A 26,208-nucleotide genomic window follows, 5' to 3' on the forward strand; every position below is an offset into this window, starting at 1 on the left:
TGATGAGAAAGGAGAGGAGCTTATCCAAGACTGCCTGACCTTGTAGAGCATCCTGTCTTTCTCTTTCTTTGGAAGAAACCCTTGGAGCAGTGGCCCAGTCAAGGACTGGCACACAGTACGGGACTGGGGTCCCTGATAAACTCTGTTCATGGGAAACAGCCCAGCTCTTCTTGCTTTCCTCCTGATTGCTCTGGTTTGTTCCAGGTCCTGCCTGGCAACTCACCGCAGGTCTTGCAGAAAAGTCTCAGAATGCCCTTCTCTCAGATCCCCGTTTTGGTGAACTACTCTCACGCTATTACTCAGCTTAAATAATGAGGCATAATCTTTGCCTTTGCACGTGTTTCTATTACTCTGTACATAATTCGGTTGGAGCCATAAGCATATAGTATTCAAAGCATCCATATCTTTATATCTTCCCCCAGTCTTTCTTGGCCCTGGTCCCATTAGAATCACCTGGGAAGCTTCTGAAAAATACTGATGACTGGGCCTGACCCCAGAACAACTGAATCAGAATCTCTGGGTAGGGGACCTGGGCAGCAGTATTTCTTAAAGTTCTCTAGGTGACCACAGTATGTAGTCAGGGCTGAGAATCACTGCATTAGTCTGTGAACTTCATGAGGGTACAGATCATGTCTTTTTTTTTTTTTTAAGATTTTATTTATTTATTTGGCAGAGAGAGAGACAGCCAGTGAGAGAGGGAACAAAAACAGGGGGAGTGGGAGAGGAAGAGGCAGGCTCCCAGCAGAGCAGGGAGCCCGATGCGGGGGTCGATCCCAGGACTCTGGGATCACGCCCTGAGCCGAAGGCAGATGCTTAACTACTGAGACACCCGGGTGCCCCGAGATCATGTCTTATTCATCCTTTCTCCCCCTCCCCTTTTCTCCTCCTCCTTCTCTGTTCTAGCACCCAGCACAATGTCCTGGACTTCTATTAGGTATCTAATGAACAGGTAATTAACAAGTAATGTCATTAGCTAAAAGTTCTTGAACACCTGCTATATGCCAGGGACTAAAGACTAGCATTTTCCCTGTATTACCACACTGGTACTCATGACAGACCTAGGAGGTAGATCTTCTTTATCCCAGTTTGCAGAGGAAGGACTGAGGCTTAGGAAGGTTAAATCACTCAGCCAAGGTCACAAAGCAAGTATTCAAGCAGATTCTGAGCTTGCTCCAGGGCTGTGCTGGGTGGCTTGGAAATGACACCACTAGGCTTTTCAGGCTCCGGCTCCAATGCCTTTTGTCAGGGGAGTCCTAAAGCCACAGATAAACTTGCTTAATTTCTCTCCACCATCAATTTTCTAGAGTTTTAGGAAAAATACAGAATTCTTATTAATATTATTATACTCTTATTTTCTTTTAAACAGTGGTATCCCTTATTAAGCGCCTTCTGTTTGTCAGGCACTGTGCTTAGTGATTTCTGTCCATTCCCTTCATGATCCACTCGAGGTTCATGGTGACTCTACAAGGCAGGCATTCCTATTCCTATTTTGCAGATGGGAACATTGAGGCCAAGAGAGGTTACATGGCTCTTGCAAGGTCACCTAGTTTGCAAGCGGTGAGGTGGGTTTGACCCCAGATTTTCCTGACTGTGAAGCCCAGTCCCCTTACCTGCTCTGTCCATACTGTGTTTGCAAAACACTCTTGGTATGATTATCTCATTAAATTCTCAGAACTCAACGGGGTGATGGATGACATGGTTGGAAGAAAGACTAGGGCAGCAGAGGGGAGGATGGATGATTGCAGGGACTGGCCACCTGGGAGAAGAGAACATAAATGGGGTTTCCACAGACCAGAAGGGCTTCCCATGGACAGTGAAAGTGGCTCAGCCTTTACTTGCCTCCCCAGAGCTCCCAGCAGCCTTGTTGTCCCTCCCAAGACAGCGGGGGAGGTGAGTCCAAGGCAGGCCCATCACTCTGCTTGCCTGCGGAGGGAAACAGAGGAGCCCCTGTTGTTGTCGCCGGAGCTCCACAGTGATAGATGGAGGGCCATTTGTCGAGCAAGAAGTCATCATTCATGGAGGACAATGGCCCACTGGGACCCAATGCATTTAGAGAAGAGTGTGAAGCAGACAGAAGCGGGATTGTGTGAAACAAAGCCAAAGGAAATTTGTGCGGAGTCTGATTTCCAGAGCCTCGAAATCGGCAGGGATGAAGCTCTTGCCGTGCTACGGTTATTAGCAAATGTATTGTGAGCAGAGGCAAGGTCGCTAGCTTCCTGGTGTCCATTAGCAGCAGGCATTGGAAGTGATTGTGTAGTACTTAGTGGAGATTACCCTTTCGGGAGGCATTGGGGGTAGATTTTGGTATTGAGGGAAGGTCTGGTGCATGTGGCTGTGCTGTGTCCAGAGCTGACGTGAGGAGACCCGGACCCATAGCTTCCGAACCTTCAGCTGGTGTGGCCTTTGTGTGTCTGGAGCCCTGGTCCCCTTGCACAGGGTCTAGAAGTGAATCAGCCCAAGGATTAATTTCACTTGGTTTTGGAATCATATTCTAAAACCCTAGAAACCTCCCCATTTTGCAATAATTGAAAAAGGTAACACAGCAGGTATGAATAGGGGTAAATAGAAAAGTCACTGAAGTCAGAAAAGTATTATGTGGGGTCTACTTCCTTGCCTTCTACTTTGTGTCAGGGAGCCCGCCAGCCATACAAACGGATTATTTCTGACAATGGCTAGGGAGGGGGTCTTCTGGAAGACAAATTGTATGAAAGCCTTGATAAATACAGAAATAGGTGGCAGCCAGTCCTGAGAGTAACCGAGCGCACAGTCACACCATCTGGGCTCCCTGCTTGCCCTGGCAGAGAAGGCTTCGTGGGTGGGGGTTGGTCCCTCTCAGGAGGAGAAGGCGAACAGCCCACTTCGGAAGGTGCTGTGGCCGGCTTGGCCGGGATCGCGTCCATTCTGCCAGGTGCTCATCCCATCTCGGGATTATTCAGAATATATTTACTGAAATCCCACTCTACGCCAAGCCCTGTGCTGGGTGCTGGGAAGGGGGCAGTGAACAGGACATGGCCTCTGCCCTCATGGACTCCCAGTCACGTAAATGACTACATGGCAGGACACGATCTGAATCTGAGAAAGATTCAGGTGGAGTGCTGTGGGAGGTCAGAGTTGGGACGTATCAAGACCAGCTTGATGGACCAAGGAAAGCTTCCTGGAGGAGGGAGCACTCATTATGAACTTTGAAGAATGGAAGGAATTTCTAACATGAGGACAGTAGGGCAAGGGTGTGGATCTGCCCTGCCTTGAAGGAGCTCTCCTTCTGAGAGTACGTGGAGACCTGGAAACGTTCAGAAACTCACTCTGGGCCCTGCCTCAGGTGAAACAGCCCCAGAGAAGGACAGAATACATATAATGGCTGCTACTCTGAGCATCATGGGATGCTGAAGAGGGGGAGGCAGGAGAAGCTTGAGTTGCAGGAAATGCTTCTCACAGGTCGGTTGGAGAGCAGGCACTGGAGGGGTTTGGATTGTTCCAGAAGAGGAACAGCATGAGAAGAGGTGCAGAGGCAAGAATGGGCAGAACGTGGAGAAGGACAAGCCAACGTGAGCAGAGGGCACAGAGCGCACACTGGGAAGGGAGGCGGGCCAGTTTGATTACAGAGAACCTGGGAGGGTAGGCTCCATTCTTTGGCTTTCATCTTCAAGCTGGAGGGTGGCAGGTGAATTTGATTTCACTCTGAAGGTTTTTATGGGCTCATAAAAAACGACATATCGTGGGCTTGTAAAATATTAGCCCAATCGACAAAGTAGGATTAAAAGGTCCAGTGGATGTGAGGCCGAGGAAATAAGTAGCATGTCTGCTATATTTGTTCCCCTCCATGTCTCCAGCACTCCGCACTCAGCACCCAGCAGCCCTGAAATGAAGTGAAAATGGTGGGGACCAGGGTGGGGAGGGTGCGGCATGCACTGAACTTGTCACCCCAGAAGCCCTGTGAGGTCTAGGCATGGAAACCGAGTCCCAGAAGTTAGGTGGGTGTGGGACATCAGGTTCTTACTCCCGGCTTCTACGGCAAGCATTTATGACACAAGGGAATTCAGTGTCGGATGCAGAATGGTGTCGAACTAGAAGCTGGAAATGCCCAGCGTAGGCACTCAGCAGTCAGAATGGTTTCTGTTGTGTTATTCGCCATGACACTCACAAACCCCCGTTTACGTCCCGTCTTACTGCTATTTGATCTGGTACTAGTAGGCTGAGGTGTGTATTAACCTGAGGACTTCTGTCTCCAAGCAGGCACTCTCTAAACCAAAGTTTTCTGGGGGTAACACATAAATAATGTTTTAAAAATAAAATCTGAACAAAACGGAACAGAACCCTTTCCCTCCTACCCACTCCATAGCTAGTGACTGGGGTTTGGGGAGGCCTTGGGCTTCTCTTCTTCTTTTTGTATTTTAATGCTTTTCACAGGGATCATCAGAGACACCCCACAGGGACCCCCTCCTCTCAAGCCCCAGACCTGTAGCAGGGTCAGGGCTAGGGGTACCAGTGGGGAAATCATTTATTTAAAGCTCTACCCCCTGCTCCTCTGCCTTGTTCTAAAATGGTTTAGAACCAACAGGTTGGAGGAAGTTTGTTGCTAATTACAGTGATGACTTTGATAGAATGGAGAAAACTCTGGAGATGTGTGGATTGGCTTTGGTCCTGTGTTCTCTCCTTCCTGCCACGGATGGACCTCACGTTCCTCGTTCCGCGCCTGTAAAATAGCATCGCCACCTCCCTCTTAAGTCCTGGGAACGAAACAAGGCCGTTTGTGAAAGTGTCCAGTACGGAGCCCCGCACATAGTGGATTCTCAATGGCTGCTTAATGTGCCTCCCCCTTTTGCTCCCAGGACGGATTATCAAAGTAACAGCGTTCTTTCCTCACCCTTGTTTTGGCTGGTCTTTGATGAAATAGACCAAAGTGTCTCTTTTATCTCGGACTCAGGACCATTTAGCACATTAACTTGCTGTCGAGATGGTGTTTGGTGAGCTTTCCCATAGTAGTGTTCGTGTGCAACCTCCTTATGGCTCCGTAAGAGGGGCTTACACTGTGCGTTGCTCACGCTTCATTCAGCCGGGTGTACAGAGCACTCCCGTGTGCCCGGCCCCGTGTGGGGTCTGAGTAGGCAGAGCTGGGGTGAGGCAGGGCCGTGCCGCCTGCAGCCCCCAGCTGGCTCATGGGGCAGATACCTCCACCAGCAATGATCGTCCTCTGTGCCATGTGCTGTGGCTGAGGGGGCACAGACGAAGGAATCAGGGTGGGTCACCAAAGGCAACCTGGAGTTGCGCTTGAAGATCATGGAGTTGGAGATGGTCGGGTGAAGGGGGGCAGCATAGACGGCAGCACTGGGACGGAGAGAACATGAGGCGTTCAGGCAACAGTGAATGGCTCTGTTAGAGTTATCAGATGAGGAAACCGATGCTGATAGAAATCCAAAGTGTGTACATGACGAATATGACCCTTGGTAAGTCTTTCCCCTTTTCTGGGCTGATTTCCCCCATCATCCAAACAAGCCCCCTCCAAACCTTTGACTCACAGTCTGCAAATTTGCGGGAAGCAGACTTGAATCTTTGTCTGTTTATCTTATCTTCCTATTTATATTTGGAAGCCCATTTCTTCTTCTGTTAGAATTGCCCGCATTACCCGCCCCGGAAGCATCTCTGTTCACCTTGATGTGCTGTGAGCACGATCCAGGGTTATTAATAAAACAAGGCAGCTCACAGCAGTGAGGTGTGGGGAGCACAATTTTAGGACCAGCTGTCTCTGTCTGGGGGGCCTCGGCTGCCCTGGCAAGAATGCGCCATCTAGCCTCCAGGGCCGGGATGGGGCGAGGACCCTCTTGGCCTATAGGGGAGACACTGACCCATTTCATTTCCTTCCCCAGGCCATGGAACTCCCCTACCTGTACACTCCCAGAGGCTGCAAACGGATAACCTATAGACATGTTTTGGGACTCACATTCCATTTTAATTATCAACACATTTAAGGGGCGCCTGGGTGGCTCAGTCGGATAAGCATCTGACTCTTGATTTTGGCTCAGGTCATATGTCAGGGTTGTGAGATGGAGAAGTGAGTCAGGCTCTGCCCTCGGTGGGGTGCCTGCTTGAGACTCTCTCCCTCTGCGCCTCCCCTGCTCGTGTGCGTGCGCGTGCACATTCTCTCTCTAAAATAAATAAGTAAACCTTTAAAGAAAAAAAAAGACATTTACTATAAAATCCAGGACATTTTGCTAAAAATAAGGATTTCCACCCGCTCTCAGAAACTCAGATCTGGCAACCGTAGGCCCACCTTCTTGCATGCATCGTCCGCTGGTGCGGAATGGTGGCTGCCCCTTTTAGAAGGGCATGAGTTTTTGAGTCTGCCACACTCCTTATTACTGACCCCTATAGGCATTTGGGTTTGCCAGCCTGGACCTACCCCCTCAAGGAAACCCAAAATTCATATCCTTTGGTTTCCCAGGAGGCAGTATCTAATAATCACTCACACGTTTTTCATCTATACAGATACAGAGCCCAACCCAGTAGCAAGGCCGTTTCCTGCTCATGTTCTCATCCTGTCCTCACGGCAGCCTGCAGAAGTGGGTGCGATTGTTCCCATTTTACAGATGAGGAAAGCAAGGCTGAGGGAAGGGAAATACAGTCCCGGGTTTGGAGAATGGTGCGCTTGGGAGGTGGCTCTGTGGGATGGGCAGAGCGTGGCTAGTGGCCTGTATTAGAGTTTGATATTCGCACTCACTCGCTGGGTATCTGTGCAAGTCTCTGCCCCTTTGGGGGCTCCGATTTCCTCCTCTGTAAAGTCAGGTCACTGCCCTAAATCAGAGGTTATTAATGTAAGCACGTGGATTTGAAAAAAGTTAGCATTTTTTCCCCATTGAGAATATAGGCAATAAACCACAATAGGGTTAGAAGTCCCTGGGACTCTGTTACCAGGAGGAATCTGATATTTTTCTATCCCATCATAGTTGTTGGAGATACCTCAAAATATCATTTACACTCATAACTCCTTCCAGGTTATGAGAAATATTAGACCTGCCACTAGATTTGTTATAAATCTTGACTTTAAAAACAAAAAAATATTACCATATCACAAATGTATCATTTTAATATTTTGATAACCATTTTAATATAATTAGTTTCCATTGTAATCCTGTGTTTTTGTTTTTGTTTTTATGCATTTGGGAACATTTTTCTGAGAAAGGGTCTATAAGGTTCATTAAAATACCAGAGGGGTCTGAGAGACAAAAGTCCCTTTCCTCAGATGATCTCCAGGCCACTGGAACAGCTGGGGCTCTAGGCTCCGCGAGTGTCAGGCCCAGACCTGCCTCCTGCCCCTCCACCCAGCCCACTCTGTGTCTACACCTGGAGCAGCTTCCGAGGCCGTTCCCAGGGCCCCAGGCAGCCTGGTTGACATTCAGTTACATCAGACAAACATCCTGCAGTTTGTTGGAGGCTGAAGATGTCAGAGTAGCCAGGAGCCTGGAGCAGGCAACAGGAGAGGGGACGGGGGCTCCCTGGGTGCCTGCCCCCCCCCCCCCCGAGGCCTTCTGCCCTGGGGAATGCTTTAGTGCTTTGATCTCTGGGCCTACGTACATCACTACATCACGCCTTCCATCCTCTCCACTCCAGTGTTTCTCTGCATATCTATGTGTGAGAATCCAGGTCTGGAGACCCTGGTGCTTCTGGTTGTTTAGGAGGGAAAGAAGCTGAGGTGCAGAGAAAGGCAAATGCCTGACCGAGGGTCACACAGTTTGTCAGGGTCAGAGGGGGGACACGAATGCACCTGTCTGGTGCCCATTTCCTGGAACAGCAGGACCACTTCTTGGCTTACCGGGGGCTGCCTTTTCTTATGAAGGCGAATCTTCAGTTCGTTTTTTCTTGCCCATTCCTGACCAGCATTTTTTTGTGAGACCTTGTCTTCTATTCTTCTTCCTTCCTTTCTATTTATTTATTTATTTATTTATTTAAACAGTTCAGGTTCTCTCCTAAGAGTTCAGTCTGGTCCCTTAGGGAGCTGCAGTGCTGTATTTTCAGACCCCTTCCACACATCAGGAAAGAGGTAAATTAATTGGCTAATTCCTGAAATCTCTATGGTGGCCATTGAAATTTACATTTCAGCTTTGACCCTGGAGACAGAGGAGAGAGGTCCAAGCTTACAGCCTCATCATACTGATTATTCGTTCGTCAAATATTGCTCGAGCCCCTGTGTCAGGACCCCCCTGGGCTGAGCAGTGAGGGTAGATATAGCAATGGACAAGATGACAGACTCCCTGCCCACATGGGGCCTCTTTTCAAGACAGACATTGAACAACTAGTTCAGTCATGCTGAGTATGTGTAACGAAAGAAGAGCAGTGGATAATAGGAGGAGCTGATCGACCAGGGTGAGGCAGCAAAGGCCTTTCAAAGTATATGCCTTGTAGGCTAAAACCCAGAATGTAGGTGGAAATGAGCTGGAGAGGTTTTAGAAATTGGGACAGCATGTGCGAATGCCCTGAGGAAGGAAGAAGTGTGTGTTGAGAGAGGAAACAGAAGAGAATCAGGAGAGAAGCAGATGGTGAGATTCGAGGGACAAACAGGGCCCAGAGATGAGGACCTTATAAACCAGGATGAGGGTTTGAATGCACTTGAGGACAACGGGAAGCCACGGAAGGAAGACATGGTCAAAGGTACCTTTTAAGACCACGTGTTTTGCAAAAGAAGAATCGAAGAGGGTGACGGGGAAGCAGGGAAATTGCTAAGTCTTGTGATGACAACCATGAAGAAAGGTGGTCTTTTGGACTGAGGTGTTACCTGATTGCTAAGGACGAGGGAATGGGTTTGAGAGCTCCGTTTGAGATGGATAAAGTGACTCATGAGCAGGAAAGAGTCAAGCCCATAAAGACTCTGCCTTCTTCGCGCCTCCCAAGGGTCTGTAGGGAGCAGAGACCATGACTTCACCCTGGCAGGACTGGGAGCCCCTCCTTGGCTGCTGTAACCCCCACTGATGCTTGGTTGCTTTGGCCTGGCTTCTTCATTGCTCGATGCCTGAAGTTTTCGGCAAAGCTGAGTCACTGCGGCATGAATGGTGGGGGAAATAACTCTCCTCCATTCGTTTAATCCATCCTGTCACTCAGGTCTTCTGTATGGAGCCCTAGTCTGGTGAACTGCTCCTTGCCCTCCCAGAGGTCATGTCTCCAAATAGTCACCCAAATAAGCCCATCACTATGAACCGTGAGAAATGTAGGATCAAGAGCAGAGGGGACAGTCAAAATATTCAACAGTCTGAGTGCATGTGCACAGGCTCGTCAGAACAGGTCTCTGCCGTCATGCCCAGCAGGGGCCTGGGGGCCTTCCACTCGCCACACATGCCTTGCCTTCTGGATTGTGGGGAGAAGCTCAGATCATGGTGGGAGGCATGCAGGGGCTTGGGGCAGGGACTGCACAGTGACTGGCATGGATGTCTTTCATTATTTTAACCCCAGGCACAACTGTTCTGCTCTGTACCTGCTGATCTAGACTGAGGGTCTGGGAAGGCTTCCTGGAGGAAGTGTTGTTTGAGCTGAGATCTGAAAGATAGGCCCGTGAAGCCGAGAGCGGATATAGAAGAAACAGCCTGTGTAAATGCTCTGAAATGGGACGGACAGTGGGGTGTTTGAGAAATGAAAGGGGCAGGGCATTTGGCGAGAGGAGGCAGAGCTGCCAGCAGGAGCCAGGCTCTCTAGGCCCGGGAGCTGCGGAGGGCTCACATCTCCCACGAGCACAGGATGCGGGGAGACCAGTTGGGGGGCTACTGCAGCAGCTCAGGTGAGAGTTGACTGTGGCTTGGACTAGGGTAGTGGAAGCAGAAGTGGTGAGAAGGGGACCAATGGGAGGGTTAGAACCAGCAGGGGTCCATGACGGGTTAATGTGGGGGTGCAGTGAAGGGGGGGTATCGGGTGGATTAAGTGTAGCTCGTGCTGCTGGTGGATAGTGGCATCACTCGCTGGGGTGGGGACCAGCAGAAGAGGACCCTTGGGAGATGAGGGTTGAGCAGTTGACATGTTAGGTTTGAGGATGGCAGGTGGGTCCAAGCGCCCAAACACAGACTTCTGGTTCTTGCTCTGCTGCTCTGCGTAATTGGAGCAAATCGCTTTGCCTCTCTGAGCCTCCACGTCCTCAGCTATAAAACTAGGGAAGTAAAACCTGCTTTATAGGGTTGTTGTAAAGGTTGTTACAAACACGGAGGGAAAGCACCTCACATATCGTAAGCACGTGGTAACCATAGGCGGTCACTGGTAGCGGTTGATTTTAATTAAACATATATGCTCAGAAATCTTATAATATCCTGCTACACAGAGGCACATCTGGTACATTTTGTCCTTTATGAGATAAAATTTGGAGTCCATGACACGGGTGGTGGTGGTGACGAGGAGTCTGTTTTCTTGGCTGTTGGAAGCACATTAAGCGTCTGCCTTCCTCATTTAGGGGCTGGTGTTGTGGAGAGAGAGGATCGCTGAGCTCCGAGGCAGCTGTGTGGGCTCTCCTCCTGCCTCTGCAGCCAGAGAGCAGCTCATGTCATCTCTCCGAGCCATAGTTTCTTTAGTTGGGAAGTGGGGATGGTGATAGTACATACCTCCCAGGATGGTTATAAAATTCACGCTGCGAGGCGCAGACTGGTGCCTAATAAAGGTTACTGCTTTGTTCTTTCTTATGTGGCCGTAGTTCCTGTGGCTTAAGGAAGAATGTGGAAAGTGACATCAGGCCTCTTGCAGCCGGGCCTCAGCACCCCCTCCTGCCTTTGCCTCCTGTCACCTGCTCCTCATCCCCTGCGGGTCAGCCGCAGAAGCCATCGCCACTGTCTCTGCCCCTGCCTTCCCTCAGCCTCCGATGCCCTTTTCCCACCCTTTGTCCATCAACTGCCTTCTTCGTGTCCAGGGTCCAGGCAAGTGCTGCCTCTTTCACAGAGCTTTTCCAATGCTGCCAAGGAGAATCCACCGCTCTGTCTCTCTTGTCCCCGCAGCCCTGTCACTTGGCCCTCCCTTGAATGCTCAGCATTCAGCTTTGGGTTACAGCACAGGCCGGTGTCCTTGACTGTCATCCTCTTGGGCCCATGACCTTGTCTGTTGCAATCTCATGCTACCTTGAAATCTGAGCACAGGTCCACACACAAAAATACTGTGAGTGAGCGGAATTGAATGAATTTGTCCAAGAGAAGCAGCTCCATCACCCTGCAGGCAGGGGCTGTGAGATGGCCCAGGCACTGAAAGGCCAGTATCCGAGGCTGGGCTGTCCCGGGGAAGAAAGGAACAGGTTGTTTTGGGATGGATGGTTTTGCCGTTGGTGTCAGAAAGCAGCCTTCTCAGGGCAGCTCCAGAGCAGCCAGGCCCACAGCCTCTAGTAACTGGGCCACCGCAGTCAGGCTGCTCTGGAGAGCTGGGCAAGGCATGATTGCAGCCTCATGAACGAAGTTAACCCTCCCCTTGGGCCTGGATCAGCCGCTGCTCTGTGGCTCTCGCTGCCCCTGTCTCATTCCTAGCCTCACCCCTCCCATCCATCCTCTTGGCTGTCAGAGTGCTTGATCTCAAGGACAAATCTGGCCCTATGATTGCCCAGCTTAAAAACCTTTGATGGATGAGCCTGCTGCCAGAACCTGGCCCATGAGGCCTTCTAGGCTCCAGCCCTGCATCCCTGATCCCAGAGGTTTCTCTTATCCTCCTGCTGCTGGTGCTTCTTAGAATAGGTCCACATTTCACACCCCTGGCTGTGGACCTTTTTGTTTTGCAAACGCTGTGCTCAGGAGTCTTGCTTGAAGCCTGCCTTGCCCAGTCCCATCCCACTAAAACTGACCCCTTCCTGGCTAGGTCCCACTGAAGTTACAGACTGCCCCCGCCCTACAGTGGTAACACTTGTACCTTTCAGTGCAGGGAGCATGTCCAACTGACCATCTTTAGTAGTAGAAATCATAAACTGAGGGCTTCAGAGGGGAGGGGGGTGGGGGATTGGGCTAGCTCAGTGAAGGGTATTAAGGAGGGCACGTACTGCATGGAGCACTGGGTGTTATGTGCAAACAATGAATCATGGAACACGACATCAAAAACTAAGGATGTACTGTATGGTGACTAACATGACATAATAAAAAATTATTATTAAAACAAAAAAAAAAGAAATCATAAAAGCAGTGAAGGCTGACCGAGACTGACCTGCAGGCCCCTGCTAGGTGTTTGAGAAATGCTATTCCATAGAATTCTCACAAGGTTGGGGTATGGATCTCTGCTTTGCAGATGAGGAACCCGAAACTTAGAAACATTACATGACTTTCCGTGTGTCATACAACTCGTCTGAGTCAGAATGGGGATTCGAGCACGGGTCAGGCCCATGCTCTCTCTGAAAATCTGGCCACCAACTCCAGTCTGGGTCTGATGCACGGACTAGGCAGCCAGCGATTGCTTGTTGAACAAGAGGGTGAGCGTGAAGCTGCTGGGGGAAGAGTTGATGTTTCCAGGAGAGCTGACTTGCTTGGGTTTTAAAAATTCCAAAGGCCCTCTCACATGGTTCCTGTGACCCCGATCGAAAAGCAGTGATGCTCTCCTACATCTTGGATACTTATTGTACTTACCATGTTTTTAGCGAAATAATAAAACCACTATTATCCCTTGCACAACCCAGAAAACTGCCTCATTCTGAGAGCAACTTGGTGTAGCGTGTCCCTGGCAGGGCGCACCTGTGGAGGAGACAGCTGTGGGGAGCCCCCCCCACCCCCAGACAAGGACACAGCTGGTCTTGGGAAGGCCAGTTAACACATCGAGATTTCGCTCTTGAGCCTGCCAAGCCGTGGAAGGTTGTTAGGTCGTTAGGGCCGGGGCCTTGTGGCCGGAGTACAATTTTCTCATCCTAAATTGCTTCGTACCTGAAATGCTTCATTTTTGTGATCTCACACACGCACAAAGTGAAATCTAACTGAGAGAGTGAAAAAGGAGAAAAATCTCTGACTCTGAAATACCTAGAAGAAAGCTGAAGTGAACACGTTTTCGGGACCTAATCAGCAGCAGAAGTCCAGGGAAAAATAAGTCTGTGCACCAAAAATGATGAAGTTGGAAACTGCACAGTCCTCAGGGGAGAGAGCCTCCTCACTCAGACAGCTGGCGGCAATATGGCCAGCTTTGCTTGGGTCAACAGAGTTTTTTGAAATCGGCTCCCCTGCCTGAAGAAGCGATACACAGAGCTCGCGAAGCATCTCTGAGCCTCGGAGTTGCTGGAACGTCATGAGCACGGACACCAGGGGCTACCAGGAAGGAGGCATGACCCTGTGCTGTCACCAGCCCTGCTTTGTGGGTCAGTGGTGCCCTTCCCTTGCAGGTCCTGACCCACTCAGGCCTCGAGTCCATCTGGATATAGTGGGAAACCCAGCAGGACTTCAGTCCCCCTAGTGGGTGGAGCCTGGACGCTCAGTACCATTTTTCCAAGCACAGAGGACCTTAGACGATGTGCCTCAGAGGAAAACTCCAGTAAACAGCCAGAGGAGCTCACTTAGTGTGGGCGGTTTAGGGCTTCTCGGAGGAGAGAGTGTTTAAACTGAGAGGCCTGAAGGATGCATTTATTTGGGTTAGCCAGCAAAGAGGAGAGCAAACAACTTTCCAGGCAGACAGAAGAGCACATCCAGGGCCTTGAATTGGGAAGAAGAGTGACCCATTTGAAGATCTGCAAAGAAGCCAGTGTGACTAAGTACAGAGGCTGAAGGGGAGATGGATGTATCGAGAGAGACCCAAGCAGTGCAGAAACTGGGTCCCGGAAGCAGCCTTTTCAGGCACGGGTGCACATTCTGGACTTTGGTTTTGATCTTTAATGGGATAGGAAGCTGTCAAAGAGCTTTAGGCAGTGGAGCCGATCTAATTTGCATTTAAAAATCCCTCTAGTTTCTGGACAGTGAGAGAATTGGAGGAGAGGATACAGGCAACAGTTAGGAGGCTACGGGAGAAGTCCAGGTGAGAGGTGATGGTGATTTGGTGACGGTTGTGGTGCTGGAGAGGGAGAAAAATGAACAGGACCAGGAACTCAGAAAATAGGACAGATGGGACTTGGTGACTGGTGGGGAGAACGCGCAGGGAGGTGTCAGGACAGGCCAGATTTCTGGTGGGGCAACAGGGTATGGTAGCACCATTTACTGTTATTGAACTCACTGCAAGAAAGCTAAAAATAATAGTCAAGGCAAAAGACCAATGGCAAACTCTATGTACCAAACAGGAAAGAGGCTAACACCCAACCAGGCAATGGGCAAAGGACTGTGAACATGAATTTCCTAAAAGAAGAATTGCAAATGGCCAAGAGGCATAGAAACAGATGTTCAACTGATATCCAAAAACGCAGACTAAAATAACTAGGCTCCATTTAACTATCACATTGACAAAGATAAAAAAGCACATTAATGCCTAAAACGGATGAGATCATAAGGAATTGGCATGCCTCTATGCTGCTGGTGGAAATTGAAAATGATATAGTCTTTTGTGGGGGGCAGTTACAAATTTCTTAAAAATGTCAAGCAATTGGGTCATGATCTCAGGGTCGTGGGATTGAGCCCCACGTCGGGCTCCACGTTCTGTGTGGAATCTCTTTGGGATTCTCTCTCTCCCTCTGCCCTGCCCCCACTCCCATGCTCACTGTTTCTCTCTCTCTCTCAAAATAAATAAATAAAATCTTTTTAAAAAAACGCCAAGCAATAAAGGGGAGCCTGACTGGCTCTATCAGTGGAGCGTGCGACTCTTGATCTCAGGGCCATGAGTTCGAGCCCCATGCTGGGTGTAGAGATTATTTAAAATCTTTTTTAAAAAATGTTAAGCAGTGGGGGCGCCTGGGTGGCACAGCGGTTGGGCGTCTGCCTTCGGCTCAGGGCGTGATCCCGGCGTTATGGGATCGAGCCCCACATCAGGCTCCTCTGCTATGAGCCTGCTTCTTCCTCTCCCACTCCCTCTGCTTGTGTTCCCTCTCTCGCTGGCTATCTCTATCTCTGTCAAATAAATAATAAAATCTTAAAAAAAAAAATGTTAAGCAGTGGGGCACCTGGGTGACTCCGTTGGTTAAGCATCTGGCTCTTGATTTCAGCCCAGATAATGATTTCGCGGTGCTGAGATTGGGCCCCGCCTGGGGCTCTACAGTCAGTGCAGTCTGCTTGGGATTCTCTTCCTCTTCCTCTGCCTCTCCCTTCCCCTCTGACCTTCCACCTGCTCGCTCTCTCTCTCTCTCTTTCTCTCTAAAATAAATAAATAAAATCTTTTTAAAAAATGTTAAGCAATATAGTCTTATACAGTCGAACAACCACAGAGATACATGTACAAAAATATTAGAGCATTTTCACTAGTGAAAAAATGAAAACACCTATATGTTCATTAATAGGATTAATTGTGCATTTATATAACCATTTAAAAAAGATTAAAAAATAGCGTGTATAACAGGATCCCATTTTATAAAGTGTCTGGATGTGTATGTATGTGAATGTGCGTCGGGGTATGTATACAAGGTTTGGAAGGAAACCTGCCTAAAATCATATTGCTAGTGGTAGTGAGTTTTTATTATAGTTAATCAACTTGGGTAAACAGAAAAAAATAATACTTTAGAAGAAGAGAAAAGAGTAACTGCAGTATAACAGAGACTTTAATTAAAGTGTTGCTGGAAAAGAAGCTGAGATAGGGTGACTCAACCTGACTTGGGCTGCTGGGAGACTTCATGGAAGAGGTGTTGGTCCAAGAATGAAAAATCTTTGCTTTCCTGTGTCTGCACAACTTTGTAGCTTGTATTCATGAGAAATAGGGAACTCTCCAGAAAGTCTGAGCCTCTTCTGCAGGCCTTTGAGTCTGTTTGTTCTCTGGTCATAAAAAATTCATGCCAATTAATTTTCAACCATATGACAGGAAACAGAAGCTTAGAACTCTAGAAAGACGCCCAATAGCCAACACTAGCTTCGATTAATGCCCAGTACAGTCACTCTGCCACTTTACTTCCCATGATTTGCTTGGGTCTTATGCTGATTTGCAGTGGCAATGGCATTCCTGGATGTTATATTATCAGCCCTTTCTGTTTCCTTGGTTACTATCTTGGATCTTTGAATAAAGAATGACTTTCACTTCACATTTTCTAAACTTGGTTTTAGAAATTCTGCGGCTTCTTACCAAAGTGCCCTTTTGGGAACTTAAATATGCATCAATACAATCTAGTCACTTTATGGAAAAGCCGGTCACCTAACAAAACAGGATGACCCTGCCTTGACTTGGAAACAGAACTTAATTGGTGGCCTGATGCCACAGAGTTGCAAACTGGGAGTCTGCAGAGGGGCAGAGAGGAAACTGAAAATACAGAGCCCAGGGTTGGAAGTGAGCAAATGGGGGCCCCCAGTTCCTTTGGTTCACGGCTATGTGACCTCAGGTACCTTTCTTGACATTCAGTAAGCATTAGATGCTTTTGACGTTTCAGCTTTGCAATAGGACAGACTTATGTTCCAAGGTCTGGCTGCAGCATGACAAGGGACCCCTAAACCAGCCTTCCCAAGATAAAGTAGGGGCATTGCTGGGAAGTGCAGAGACGAGCATTCTAGACTTCAAAAGTTATTTATTTTAATGAGCATTAGAAAAAAAACATAAAAACAACACTTCAAACCTATGACTTCATAGAAATTTGTATATAGAATGGTCATGACTAAAAATTCCTTTAAGCTATAAGCGACCATTTTGCTATTAGAGAATCCATCTGAGTTGAAAGATTGCCTTTCAGTGGGCCTTGGAGAGAAGTGGAGGGGAATAAGGTGCAGCAGAGACTTTTTAAGAAAAAAATCCATCAAAATAAAGTTAAGCAAAAAATGTGAATCAACTTGGAAAAATTCGTAAATGGTAGTAGAGGTGAGACATCACCACAGCAAAAATTAGCAAGCGGTGCCAACATGATCGCAGTGGGTCTTGGATGGACCTCGAACCTCCCTGAGTTGCAGTTTTCTTGCCTGGAAGATCTCCCAGGGTGGCTAAGAGGCTCAGGAGATGATATCCGTAGATACTTTCAGCTCAACAGTATGGACTCATTGTCACATAATAGGGATTCAAATACACGTTTCCTTCAGTTTTCCTTAGCCTCGTGTTTTTAAAGTAAAAGTGATCTCTGGGATGGGCCAGTCTGGTTTCCTTATTATGCAGATAAGGTAATTGAACCCAGACTGGGGAGAGACCAACCAGGGCCACTATGGTCACTGGCTCCTCCCTCCCCTGGGCTCTGCAGGGCACAGTGCCTGCTGGAGACATGGCCAGGGCACAGGAGTCTTAGGGAAGCTGACAAAGTTGATGTCAGAATAAAAAAGAGTTAATAATGTGAGCAACAGTCCATGATATAGTACTTAGGGTTCTGGGGGGTGGGGGGTGCATGGTGATTTACGTGTGACTTTTCACTATAGTACACCTTTGTGGTCCCTGCTCTGCAAAATGTTGAACTCTGTGCATTAGAAGAGAAAAATTGGAAAAATATCCTAAAATGTTGAGAGTGAGTATGTTGGGGTGGTGACATTTTTGTTTGCTCCATTTCTCCTGTATTTCAGTGGTCCTTTGCATTTTTACATTTATGAAAAAGAAAAATAAGTGCCAAAATGATGGAAAGGCTGAATTTTCTGTACTGAGGGTTGAACACTGTCGGCACCCTGCGTGACACATAACTATTAATTATCACACTTCATTTTTTAAATAACTCCCAGCCCCTGACCGTTAGCAATTTCCCCAGTTATGTGGGATCATAAGCAGTTGGTAACTGATTAAGGTATAAAAGCTCTGATGCATTTTAGTCCAGGGGTCTCAAGGGATTAATTGTGATCATCTTCTTGTTTTGCAGATGGACAAACTGAGACTCAGAGAGGGCTAGTGATCTCCCGGATGCTTGGTCAGTAGGTAAGTGATAATGATGAAAGTGAGCTGGAAACAAGATACACTGCTAATCTCTGCGACAAAATCTCTGCAGGCTCATTGTCCCCATCCCGTGACTTTCCTGATGTGCACAATTCAAGACGGGAAATAAGATGCGTTGGTTTGAGGCATTTGGGTGTGATTTGCACTGTAGTTTCTGTTTGTTTTCACTGTTGAGCTAGAATGTTTAACAAGCGACTTTGTGAAGGCTTGCTGGGCATTGCCTGCCCGTAATGGATCTTTCCCGGGGAACGGTAGGGCTCATTAAAACCTGGCCCGTGCTGTGGCTAGTTTGACATCACTGACCCTTCCAGAGACCCAACAGTTTTGTGCATCTAGAACAGAGAGCCTGGGACTAGGGAGTCAGGGGAGCTGGGTTTCAATACACCATCAGCTGTTCTGTGACCTTGAACAAGCCACTTAACTCACAGGCTTACTGGTTCTTTCAAACCTTTTTTCCCTGGAATATTTGGTGCCAGCCCTCTGTGCCAGGCACTGAGGCTAACAAGATACATACAGCATAGGATTTGCCCTGGAGGCACTCCCAGCCCAGTTTATGAGCACCCCCATTCCCTCATCACTGTCTCATCATGAACACCTCTCACACCTGCTTTGGAGTTTACAGTCTGTAGGGCATTTTGTGATCTTCCCCCAAACTCGGTAAGATGGGAAGAAGCTGTTACTGCCATTTTGCCAAGAAGAAAACCATGGCTCAGCGAGTTGGCAAGGCCATACGGCGAGGAAGGGTTAGAGGTGACCTGGAAACCAGATTTCCTAACTCCAAAGCATTTGTCTCTGATAACAGCAAACTGTTCTATCTGATGATTTTAGCCTTTGAACCCTACCCCTTAGCAGTGAGTAAAACAGTGGAGAGATCAGCACCAAGAGGGAGCCCATGCTGGTGGAAGGGTACTTTTTGGCAAGGGGTACTTTCTTGTATCTAGCTGATCATTCCAGAAAGCCATGCCTTCTCTCACGGAGAGTTAAGGCAGCCTTGGGCTCTGGGTAAGTTGTTAGCCAGAAAAAACCATGCCCCTGGTGGAGGCCCAGGCCCACCTCCTCCAGGTGGCTGGTACTCAGCATATCAGAGAATCCGCCCTGAACCAGAGGGGCACTGCCCCTTCTTCCACAGTGACCCTACTGAATGCTGTTGCTTTCCACCAAAGCTGGATGATCCTGGTAGCTTCGCCTTTTGCGGAGTTCGCTGGCCCCAGGCAAGATGTGGAGAATGATTAGATTAGAGGCGGTGCTGTTTGTGGGCGTGATGACTTGAGCGTGGAGCTCTTGAGCTCCCTCAAAGTCTGCAGGTTCAGAGGGTGTGTGAATGACCTCAGGGACCAGGACGGGTTTTCCTGCTTTACGGTATGTGTGTGTGTCCTGAATTGTGTTCGTCCTTGATGAAGATGTACTAATGTGTGTGTTATCACAGATGGGGTGTGCGGGATTTATGGAGAAGGTGTGTGTGCAAGTGTGGGGGTGTGGAATCTGTAAGGGGTGTGTGTGTGTGTGCGCTTAATCTCTAGGAAGCAATTTATATGAAAAAAGAAACACTTATGGGTGTTATTTTTCAACAGGATCCAGAAATGGGCTTTTAATAAGTATCATTAAACTCTTACATTACAAGGGGGAGGCCAGCCTTTCTTTCATCCTAGCTTGGATCACACAGCTCTCCCTTGCCCTGTTCTTTGGTGTCAGACAAAAACTCCGACTATTTGTAGTGGTCTCTCCAAAGCCTTTTCTCCCCCTTCCTGCTCTCCCCCTGCCCCTGCCCTACCCTGCTGCTTGTCTGATCTCTCCGCTCGGAACCCAACACGGACAGGGCCGGTGTCAGGACTGACAGATGATACCTGCGGGTGAGCCTGGAACCTGAGTGCCCCGAGTCTCGTGTTGTTCCAGCAGGAGACTTTGGGGTCTTTGTTTAGGAGAGTGGGGCTCCTTCCTTTCCCGGAGGGTCACTTACAGCCAGCGACACCCGGCAGTACTGTGTGTGTGCAAACCCTTTCCTTTATGGATTGGGTTTCCCCTTGTCTGACATGGGAGAAGGAGAAGCTCTGTTGAAAAGGTAGGTTTCGCTGTGGACTGAAAGCATTCTGCCAGGTCTCCTGGTTCCCAGAGTGATTATCTTTCCTGAGCTAGGAGTGAAGGGCTCTGTGACAGGAAGCTTGGCGGACTTAGCAACAGGCTTATCAAGCCGTGCTGCAAGAATGTTCGTTCGTGTAAACGGGTCTGAGTCTGTGCAGTTCTGTTCTTTGTGCACTGGCTTGGTTCTGGGGCTGGGGTGCTCTGATTTGCACGGCTCCTTTTCAGAGGTGATAAGTTCTGTGAGGTGTGGAGCCCTGCCTGCGTCGTCCTTCAGCCCCGCAGTACCCAGCATGGGGTTCCCCGGTGTAGGGCTGAGTGTGCAGCAGGGGGATAGCCAGTGTTTGTGGTCTGTAGAGAAGCTACTGGCTGCAGGGAGCAGAGTGCCCCAGGTTGGGCTACTCATGCCTTCTGTAATGTAACAGGCCTGCATTTGACTCCTCGCTTGGCCTCTTACTACACCAACACACTCAATTTCTCTTGGTCCTGGAAGACCTGCCCTACTTGGAATATTCTGCCTAGTTCTTGCTGGCAACTCCATTGGAGTGACCAGCCTCTGGTCTCTATGGCCCCAGCTATTGGCTCAGAACTGGCTCCCTACCAGACGAGCCACTGAACATCACAGTGCTGCCACATATCCTGGGTGGATGTCCTTCCTTGCCCTTTACACCTACCCAGACAGGGGTACAATAGCCAACTTAGCTCTTCCGACACCCTTAATCACCCTTCATAAAAGACACTTATTAAACCTCTTACTGTGGGCAGGGCACTATGGTAACATCATATATATATATATATATATATATATATATATANTATATAGGTATATATATATATATAAAATTTTTTTCCCCTAATTTTTACATCCGTTTTTCCAGATAAAAGTTTCAAAGAAGTTAACATGCCAGAGAGTACTCAGGTAGTCAGTGATAATGCTGGGATTTGAGCCCAGATGTTTGGACCAAAAAGCTTACGCTCTTATCTTAAATAATGTGTATAACACACGATGACTAGCAAGAAACAGTTGTCACCTTTTAGTGATGTGCTTTTAAAAGTATTATTAATAAAGCATTTATCATAGTACATCTGATTGTTGGTTGTGGTCTTCTCGCACTGAATGGTGAGGTCCTTGAGGGCAGAAACTGGAACCTTAGCCCCTAGCAGGATACAGGGTCTATGACAATTAATCCATAAATATTGGAAAGATTATATTAATAATGACCAACTTTCCTGATTGCTGACCTTGTGCTAGACAAAGTGCTAAGTGCTTTGTATATATTATTATGCTTACTTCTTAAAATAACCCTACAAGATAGATACTAATATTATAACCATTTTCCACGAAAGAAAACAGAGGCTTGAAACCTTTGGGTAACTTTCACAGGTTACCTAGCTATCGGGGGGCAGAGGTGGAGGTGGGAGCCCAGCTTACTGACCCAAGGGCGTGGTGCTCAGCGGTGATGTTTCGCTTCACCTGGATGTGCTGGCCTCCCCTAGATGTCCCGGTGGACCACATAGCCACGGCCGATGCCCATGGCTCCTTTGGTAAATTCCTGAAGCTGTCCCTCAAATCCATTTCCTGTTTACCTGGGGGCTATAGGAAGTTTCCACTCAGGTGGGACAAAGCTAGTGAAGGCCAGGAGGCCACAGTCATGTATCAAAGACAGCATGAAGAGCCACTACTGACTAACAGGAAAGCAGACTGCATTTATAAGACAAGTGGGGCAAAGTCCACATCAGTTGGCACGACCTGTTGAGGTCCATGGAGAACAGTGGTGAAATATTTCAGTGGCACTTTGCAGGGGAATTTCTTAGGCTTGGCAAGTACGCCTGCAGACTCATTGGCGGGTGAGGCTGGCTGAGGGGAAAGGTCTTCGTGTGCTGCTCTCAAGGGAAATCCTTCCCTTCTAGTACCTTCTCACAAGACCTCACGGGCCAATGGCTTATTTCATCACGTGGAGCCTCATCTTATGCAAGCCAAAGAAATGGAACTCCTCCTTCATTGCCGCAAGATAATTGACCCCTTGTGACTTTGTCCAAAGGGTAGCAGGAGCGTGTGTTTTTGAGTGAAAGGTTAGCAAGCACCGGGGAAGCAGATTTGAGCTGGGAAAGAGGAGGGCTTAGATTGGCTCTGGGGGCTGCCTAGGTGGGGCCAGGATTCCAACTGTTGACTCCTGACCAGGCTGGGGCTCCCTGCACATGCCCCGAGGCTACATTTGGTGTTCCTGGTACTCAAGTGAGGTGCGCTGGTGCCCTCCTCTAAATACTAGAACAAGAACAACTGCTTTGGGAGACACAAGTGAACACCCTGTGGCCAAAAGAAGAGTAAGCAGAATGACAGCATGATGACGTATCTGTGAGAGCCTTCACAGGTGGGCTTGGGGCTTTGCTCTCTGGAGGTTGGACCCGTGCATCCCAAAGGCAGTGGTGTTACTGGGCCTGGGAGCTGGACCTGAGGCCCTTGACTCCTGGCTCCACAGCGGTGGCTTGGAAACCATTCTCTGCAGAGCCCCAGGGGCCTTGTGGGCTTCTCCCTGGGACTGGCTTAAGAGATGCATGGACGATTCTCTGTTGGTGCCTGGGCCCCCACCTGTTGATGCTCTTCTTGTTCCCACAGCGGGCTTCTCTGTTGCTGAGACTGACATTCACTTGGGATATGTTCTGTAGCCATACTGCTCGTTTACATATCTGTTCTCACGGGCCTTCCTGCCTGTTCTGATTGGTGGCTGTCTCTGCCAGATAGGTGCTTCCGTAGTTTGAATTTCACTCCTGCTCGCAAGCCTTCCTTTGTGCAGAGCCAAAATGCCCCATTCCGGCTGCGTCCTGACTCTGGCACGTGTGCCGGCACCAGCCTCTCAACCATGGCTCCACAGAACTGAGATGGTTTTCCCCTTCGAGAAGGGCTTGCTGTGCTTCCTCACCCCTCCCAGGGCCTTACAGTCACCCACATGTCACCAGTCACACAGCCACGTGGGGCTTGGCAACGTGTCTGTCCTCCCCACTGTCACCAAAGCGTAGGCCCCGATGTGGCTGTGGTGGCAGACCGGGGAGCAGGAGGTGGCGTTCGGCCCTGGGCCCTGGCGCGTCCCTCCAGCAGGCGGGCAGCGTGCTCTCCTGCCTGCCTGGGGACATCACCCCCAGACTCCCTTAGCCGCGCCTCTAGAAACAAACTCCTTCCTCCAATGAGCAGGAGTGCCAGCTTCTCTGCAGACCTCCTCGTGACTCTTTGTTCTGTCCTTCCCCCTTTTCTTAAAAAAAAGACAAAAGGAACGGCAGAAGTAACGTTGTATAAAAGAAAGCTCATGTACTTGGGACTCAGGCGAACCAAGATTTCCATCCAGGCTCTGCTCCTCATTCGCTGTTTGCCTTTATGGAAGTGGCTCCATTTTCTGGCCTCAGTTTCCTTGTCTGGAAGATGAGGATGACAAAAATGACAACTCACAGCTACCGTGTGCCTAGCAGAATTTTGAGCATTTACATGACAAGGTAACGTTAGTCTCACATCTTGCAAACGAGGACATTGAGGCACAGAGTGACAGAGTGACTTTCCCAAGGTCACGCAGCTAAATGGCAGAGCCCATGCTCCAACCTAGGTAGCTGGGAGCGGAGCCCGCACTCCAGACTGCTCCAGCTCTATCTCAGGGCTGTGTAAGGAGCAATTCCCAAGTAATGTGCTTGGAGCTGAGGGTGCTGTTCCTACAAGCCGGTTCTGTTCTACTCTTGTTCTGTGTCTAGCAGAAAGAGAAAAAAACCCCTTCCATTCATTGGTGAGGAGTAAACGCAGATGACATACATACTACTAGCTAGGCGTAGAGGGATAGAGCTTGTGCAGGAATGGCAAATGCATGATGCATTAAGTTGGATCCTTGGGACCGGACTCCAGGGAGATTGCGTGCAGTAAGTTTGTTAGGCTTGCCCCCAGGATCAGCATTTGTAAGGGAAGTAAGATTGGATCAAGGGGGGGAGGGTTGAACTTCGATGCATCACAGCATGGGCATCCACTGACCCCACAGGAGCGCTGGAGCTGGGATGGCCCTTCAGATACCCCGCATTGAATCTGGGGGAGTTAGTCTCACTGCCCTCTGCTGCAGCTGTGGGCTACCCCCGGGTGAGGCAGCTCTCTTGGCCAAGGGCCATTCCCAGAGAGGGACTCCACTGAGAGCTGTCAGCAGCCAACAGCAACAGTCCGTGCAGCTGGAGGAATGAGTGCCTTCGTCCCAAAGGGCTTTTCTGGGCAGCACAGTCCAACACCCACCACACATAGCATGTGAGCTGCCATTCCTTCCATACCCCCCACCGTAGACATCGCTAATTGATGCAGCTTTCCTTGCCACTGTGCTCAGGTGAGGCCTTGGAATTTTCTCAAATACAATGCTTCAGAGAAACATTATCAATCAGTTGGAATTGGCCGGTGAGAAGGAGCCCACTTGCTACCTTTGGCCTCTACATCTGTACGAGACGTTTATTGATGGTGTAATAATACGTCTCCAGTGTTATGATTGCTCCTCAAGATCGAACAGTTGGGAAACTGTGGACAGTTTCCCTGACATGTCTAGTGGGAAATGTGGGTTTTCTTGTCCTCTTCCTTATTATCTGCTCTGACTGCATTCCATCTGAGCTCTGACTTGCTTTCCTTTTACCCCTACTAAATGCAGTTTTCCCTAGGATTCATTTCCTTTTCCTCTCCCTCTGCCTCCCTCCACAGCTTTCTCTCTCTCTTTTTACCACACATTCTTACATCGTCTCATCGTTCTTATTTCAACTATCAGCCCTCCTCAACCAACCTTCCTTCACCCGGTTTTCGCAATCCCAGTCACCTGCCAAACCCGTCCATGCAATCAGCCTGTCTGGCCTTCCTAACAGCAGCACATGACATCTGGGTTTAGCTGGTGAAAAAATAGATGCTTCGAGAGGCCAAGATGCTTTCTGAAGGTGAGACATCTTGCAGGAGAGGGCTGGACTTTCTCTTAGGTCTGTAGGCTCCCCAAATCTGTGTTCTTTCTTTTATACCTTTGGGACATTTGTTGGGGTGATCCCTTGATGACTCCAGGTTCCCCTTGTTGTTGAGTCTTGCCTGGCTGAGAGTTCTTTTTTTTTTTTTTTAAGATTTTATTTATTTATTTGACAGAGATAGAGACAGCCAGCGAGAGAGGGAACACAAGCAGGGGGAGTGGGAGAGGGAGAAGCAGGCTCATAGTGGAGGAGCCTGATGTGGGGCTCGATCCCATAGCGCCGGGATCACGCCCTGAGCCGAAGGCAGACGCTCAACCGCTGTGCCACCCAGGTGCCCCGCCTGGCTGAGAGTTCTGAAGCCATCAGTTGTAATCCAGTAAGTTATCATGAATCACTGCAGAGTGCTGGTGGACACCCTACCCCACTGGGCAGGTTGGAGACTCTCCTGTTTTCCCTGAACAGGTTAGTTAGAAAGTGCTAGGTCCCGCCTGGCCCTTGGGCCTCCATTTCAGTGAACTCTGCAGACGCTGCAATGGTGAGGAGCCTTGGTGATCTCAGACTCATGGTCAGGGTCAATGGGATGGGGCTGGCACTGACGCCAACAAATGGATTTGTTATGGCTTTTGATGAATGAGACTTCGGTCAGTCCAGCTGGCCAGCCGTCGATAGTCTGGCAGCATCACTGAGGGACCCACCTGGGTCTCTGTGCTGAATGCCCAGGCTCTCTCATCTGTCATCCCGCTCCTTTGAGGAAGTTGCATTTGCTAAAGGGAGGCCTTTTGCTGTCACCTAAGGGTCAATTAGGCGATTGTTAAAGAGGACCAATAGAGGCCCCTATTCTGTGCCAGATAAGCAGCTATAAGCCCATGGGATACAAAAATAAAACCGGTGGCTGGCTCACCCTCACCCTGGAAATGCAAACTGCTCATTTTTTGGTGTGTGTGTGTGTGTGTGTGTGTGTGTGTGTTTTAAATGTTGTATAAATGGATGACATGGGTCCCGGACGCTGTGAAGCTTCTGAGCTCTTACAGGCCGTGTGTTGATTCCTCCCTCTACCCTTGAGACTATGACGTCTTTGCACAGGGAGAAATTTGGAATCCTTCTGGTGAGTGGAAAGGAGGCTCACTCCTCTCTGATACAGGTTTTCTGTGTGTGTGACCTTGAGCAGGGCACTTGACCTCTCCGGTCATCAGTGTTACCTCAATGTCACTGTAAAAAGAGGCCACTCAATGCCTCCAGAGCTTGCTGTTGGGGAAGCTCCTTGTATAATGCCCTGTATACAGTAGGTGCTCTATAAATGATATCATGTTTTCCTTC

The 26,208-nt window shown here is 49.0% G+C and overlaps 1 protein-coding gene across 10 annotated transcripts in view; it reads left to right on the forward strand.

Moving 5' to 3' along the window:
• Positions 1–26,208, forward strand: part of TENM4 (teneurin transmembrane protein 4) — a 721,916-nt gene that overhangs the window by 126,650 nt on the left and 569,058 nt on the right. For all 10 annotated transcript variants that reach the window (XM_034666260.1, XM_034666259.1, XM_034666261.1 and 7 more), the window contains exon 2: positions 17,789–17,844. The gene's annotated coding sequence lies outside the window, so the exon portion shown is untranslated. The remainder of the gene's footprint in view (positions 1–17,788; positions 17,845–26,208) is intronic.

This window comes from Ailuropoda melanoleuca, chromosome 8 (assembly GCF_002007445.2).
Source record: "Ailuropoda melanoleuca isolate Jingjing chromosome 8, ASM200744v2, whole genome shotgun sequence".
Lineage (NCBI taxonomy): Eukaryota > Metazoa > Chordata > Mammalia > Carnivora > Ursidae > Ailuropoda > Ailuropoda melanoleuca.